The sequence below is a fragment of the Herpailurus yagouaroundi genome, unplaced genomic scaffold (genome assembly GCF_014898765.1).
Source record: "Herpailurus yagouaroundi ecotype Mexico unplaced genomic scaffold, PumYag 141, whole genome shotgun sequence".
Classification (NCBI taxonomy): Eukaryota; Metazoa; Chordata; class Mammalia; order Carnivora; family Felidae; genus Herpailurus; species Herpailurus yagouaroundi.
The window spans coordinates 27,013,640-27,018,658 of record NW_024412396.1 but is presented as its reverse complement, the minus strand read 5'-3'; the positions used below and the strand labels follow the sequence as shown (position 1 = coordinate 27,018,658).

General features: G+C 46.5%; 1 long non-coding RNA gene across 1 annotated transcript; it reads left to right on the top strand.

The window, feature by feature from the left end:
* The first annotated feature begins 1,198 nt into the window (after positions 1-1,198).
* Positions 1,199-4,236, top strand: LOC121031736 (uncharacterized). The gene is made up of 3 exons (XR_005790868.1): positions 1,199-1,416; positions 2,850-2,952; positions 3,642-4,236. It is a non-coding gene; the product is annotated as an uncharacterized LOC121031736 (long non-coding RNA).
* The last annotated feature ends 783 nt before the right edge of the window (positions 4,237-5,019 follow it).

Below are 5,019 nucleotides of genomic sequence, written 5' to 3'. Positions count from 1 at the left end.
TTTCTCATGATGTCACAGAGCTGCATTGTTTGGATGTATCAGAATTTATTTAACCATCATCTGTATTAAAAGACATTTTTGGGCGCCTGAGTGAGTGGCTCAGTCAGGTGAGCATCAGACTTCAGCTCAGGTCATGATCTCATGGTTCATGGGTTCGGGTCCTGCATCGGGCTCTGTGAAGACACCTCAGAGTCTGGAGCCTGCTTCAGATTCTGTCTTCCTCTCTCTCTGCCCCTCCCCCACTTGCACTCTGTGTCTCTCAAAAATGAATAAATATTAAACATTTTTTTAAAAAGAGACATTTTAATTGTGTCTATTCTCATACTCTCACAAACAATGCTGAAATTAATGTTTCCACACACGTGTATTTTTGTTTTGCCTCGGTTTTGCTATTTTGGGAAGAAAATTCCTAGAAGTGGAACTGTTAGGTCAGAGGATATTTGTATTTAAATTTTTAATCAATATTTCCTAGTCATCCTACAAAGAGTTTACACCAATTTGCTCTCAATGAGAAGGAGTTTTATTTAAAATATTTTTTTAATATTTGTTTTTGAGAGAGAGAGAGAGCACGCGTGCGCACATGTGGGAGAGGGGCAGAAGTTGGGGGGGGGGGCACAGAATTCAAAGCAGGCTCCAGGCTTTGAGCACAGAGCCCGAGGCGGGACTCGAACTCACCAACCTTGAGATCATGACCTGAGCCGAAATCGGACGCTTAACTGACTGAGCCACCCAGGCACCAGGAGAAGGAATTTTAAACACTGAGTCTGGCACCCTTGTTATCTGAGTAGATTCTCAGATGAAATGCAGCTTTGCTGTGTGGTTTAACAGGTAAGGCTGATGATGAATGTATTAAAGGGAATGGATGCATTTGTGAAGATATTTTGAGTTGGTGAGGGGAAGGGGAAGAGCCTGCTGGAGCCCTGGCGGTGACAGTTTCATGGCAAAGGAGAAAAATTGGGTGCGGTTTTCATGCCTGGCAACTGGCAAGTGGTCACTTGCATGGGATATTTTCCATATTTCACTGGGACCTCCTAACACTGTAATTCTTCTGATCTACACCTAGGTTGGTAAAGGGAATATTTGTGATTCAAACTTGTACACTTTACTGATTACATCAGATAAGCACATGGAATTCAGATCTGTAAAATCCACCCTTCCCTCTGAAATATACATCTTAAAGTGTGCATTCCTGGGTCAGGTTAAGCTGAAGTGATTTGACTGTCTTCATCCAAGTCTCCTGAGATTCCAGCAACTCCTTTGACGTGTGGCTTCTACAAACTCCCACCTGGTCTGGAGGGTTCTGTATGTAGGTAATGATGCCTTGGGACTTTTTCTCCTCACCTGAAGTTGTACAGCGGTAGAGAAACAAGACTGGCTATGAGTTGTCAGCAGAGAAGATAAAAGCTGTCAGCCCCGGTAAGCATTGCAGATTAGCTATGAACTTCTGGGTAAATTCCATTGTCATCCTTCATGACCAAGGGTGGTAACAAGTCAACCACATTACTAACCTATTCTACATCTGGTATGAGTTACTACATTGTCTCAAGGCACCTGCAGGTGACACCTAGCCTAATCTAAAATCATACTTAGATGGTAGAAAATAAATTTCCTGCTGTGCCACACCCATATTCTGTTAACAAAATGTGCTGAGTGTCTTCTCCATGTCTAGTCCTGGGTCAGGCATTATGAGAGATATGAAAGAAATATTAAGCAGTTGGACACAGGCAAATTGGAGCAGAAAAGAGTACATGCAGAGAAGAGAATACTGGGAAGCTGGTTGAGCGATTCAGGAAGGAGAGGTGAAGGCTGGACTAGGGTTAATGCTAGCAGAGGCAGGAGAGAAGGAGCACATTTGGGAGTCACCAAAGGAAGAATGAATCAGACAGCACATCACAGTAGAGTGCAGAGGGCACAGGCTGGGTTCTGCTCTCTGCTTTACAGCTGTGTGGCCGAGGCCCCGAATCGTTCTGAGCCTCTGTTTTCCACCTGTAAAATTAGGACACAAATACTGTCCCCACCAAGCTGGATTATTGAGATCAGTGAGTTGGCATACAGCACGGGGTCTGTCTCATCGCAGTGAGTGCTCAGAAATGTTTGCTCCGCTCCTCATCTACCCATCTCTGTGCCCCACCCCCATCTTGTGGGAAAGGGTTGCCTTCAGAGGAAGATGGGGGAGAAGAGAGCTGAACAATGACGTCTGTTTTCCAGGTGGTGCCATTAAGCAGATGGGGAATGTTCAGAAGGGGCAACTATTCAGAAGGGGACGATAGGATTGACTTTTGATATTTGGAGTCTGAAGTGATGGTAGGCTAGTCATGATGGTGGCTGGAAACCCGAGGGCTGAGAGCTGGCACCGGAGGCCAAGGAGGCGGGAGTCCTGAGCAGGGAGACCAAGGTTATTCAAGCCACATGTGTCTCTGAATTCCTAGAAGGGGAAACAGCAGCCATGGCTAAGGTAAGCAAGCAAACCTGAGACCTTGGGGCTCAGGAATAAAGACCCTAAAGGGAAGCCAACATAGTGTCACTGACCAGACCACATAGAAGAGTAGGCACGCCCCTGAGGTAGATTAGACACCTACATTAGGGTTACAGGCTTTCATCCATTTTTGAGTTGAAGAGAGTAAGGAGACTGATGTCAGAACCCACCGTTTATGCTTTCATTATGCATCCAAGTATGTCTGAGGGTCGTCTGGATTAACTCCTGGAATAGGTGCATATTAATCTGTGGCTATCAAACAGATTTCCTGCTGAGCTAGGGCCAGAAACAAACAAAATCATTCTGTCTACATTTCCTGAGTTCCTCCCTGAGGTCAAGTGCCCAGCATATACAAGACTCTCTCTGTTTGTAGGACTGGAGTTGAGAAAGGGCATGGGAAACTGAGAAAGCGACCAGAATCGCTGGCGATCCACTGGCTGGTGCAATGCTGAATCTCGATGAGACCGCTGTCTTAGGTAAGAGATCTGCCTGCCCCCCACTTTCTTGAAGACAATAGGGTGAAATTGTGACTCCTGACAGTAGCTGACAGCTACTGTGAGCTTTGGTGAGCCACTCAGCCTCCCTGTGCCTCAGTTTCCTCCTATGCAATAGCAGAAAAACATCCCTGCTCTGTGGCAAGGCTTTGTGAGCACACATGAAAGCACTCTGTATATTGTCGAACTCTGTGAAGCCAGTAATTAGTGCTGTATTCCAGGCCCTTCATGATTGTCTTGAGTTACTTCAGGAAATTCCTCTGCTTAGAATCAGCATCTGAAGGGCAGCTGTAAGAAAGTGAAGTTTATTTCCCATCTGTAGTGGGTTGAGTTGTGGCCATAAAAAAAAATAAGGTCCAAGAGCACCTGGGTCGCCCAGTCGGTTAAGCATCTGACTCTTGATTTTGGCTCAGGTCATGATCTCACAGTTCATGAGTTCAAGCCCCAAGTCAGGCTCTGTGCTGACAACGTGGAGGCTGCTTGGAATTCTCTCTCTCCCTCTCTGCCTCTGCCCCTCCCCCACTCATGCCTTTGCTCGTGCGCACGTGCTCTCCTTCTCTCTCAAAATAAATAAACTTATATATAAAAAAAGGTCTAAGTCCTAATAGCCCCCTCCTCTCCCACCCCACCCCTGCCCTGCAATCTGTGAATGTGACCTTATTTGGAAATAGAATCTTTGCAGATGTGATTAAGTGAAGGATCGCGAGATAAGATCATCCTCCATTGAGGGCTGGCCCTACATCCAATGATTGTCCTTATACGGAAAGGAGACAAATTTTGGATACAGAGACTGGGAAGGCCTGCAGAGATTTGGAGCAATGTGTCTACACAATGAGGAGCTCTGAGGGTTGTTAGCGGCCACCAGAGGCCAGGAGAGAGGGGTGGAACAGATTCTGTTTCAGACCTTCCAGAAGGAACCAACACTGCTGATGTCTTGATTTTGGACTTGTGTCCTCCAGAACTGTGAAAACAGATTTCCACTGTTTTAGGTCATTAAATCTACAGTCATTTGTTATGACAGTTCTGGGAGAGTAACACCCCATTCCCATTGAGGAGCCTTGTTATGACGACTTGCCAGGCTCCTGGTTCCCCTGGGCTGTTCACCCTGGTTCATCTGTCCTGGAGGACCATGTTTTCCCTTGGCTGTCGATGCTCCCTTTGGCAAATTTTGGTATGTTACCACTTTGATAATGCTGCTCCCTTTCTGAAGCTGCAGTGAGTTCCAGATGATTCCAAGTGACATTTAAATACGTTCTCACATCTTAACGTTTTGTTCTTGGGGGAATGGCCTGGACAGTCTCATTGCCTAGGTCCATCAAATTGGTCTTACTTTGCAACAAACATAGCAGTTGGGGGGTAGTTGACAAAGGAAACCACAGCATGTGGTGATCTGTCTCTAGTTTGTTGCTTAGAGCAGTGGTTCTCAATCTTTTAGGGTGCGTTAGAACCATGTGGAAGGCTAATGAAAATACAGATCATTGGCTCCTTCCCTTCACTCCTCCCTCCCCACAAGTTTCTGATTTAGTAGTTCTGGGGTGGGGCCCAAGATTTCTCATTTCTAACTCGCTCTCAGGTGAATGCCAATCGTTCTGGCCCTGACTACACGTGGAAACCGCAACAGCTCAGATCCGTGGTTCGCAAACTTTGCTACATATTAGGATTACCTGGGAAGCTTCTCCAAACCCCAGGCCTAGGCTGCAACCCATATCTATTAAATCAGAATCTCTGGGGATAAGACCTGAGCATCAGTATTTTTTAAAGATCCTCAGTGGTTTTAATATGCAATCAGATTGAAAGCCAATGGCCTAGAGGCACTCCCCTGTCCCCCAGCCAGATGGGGACAGGTTAGGAGGCTGGGAGATGCCGTGGCTAAGCTTGGGGCCCAACCCTTGCAGCCCGGCCTAGTGCCCCACTCTATGGATGGATAAAGGAAGGAGACAGCGGGGTTCTTAAGGTATCATCTCCCTGTGGCTACTGCCGAAGGTCTCCATCTGGGGACCCACCAAGAGAGTGAGGCTGTATATAGCTGATCTCAAAGCCTTGGTTGCA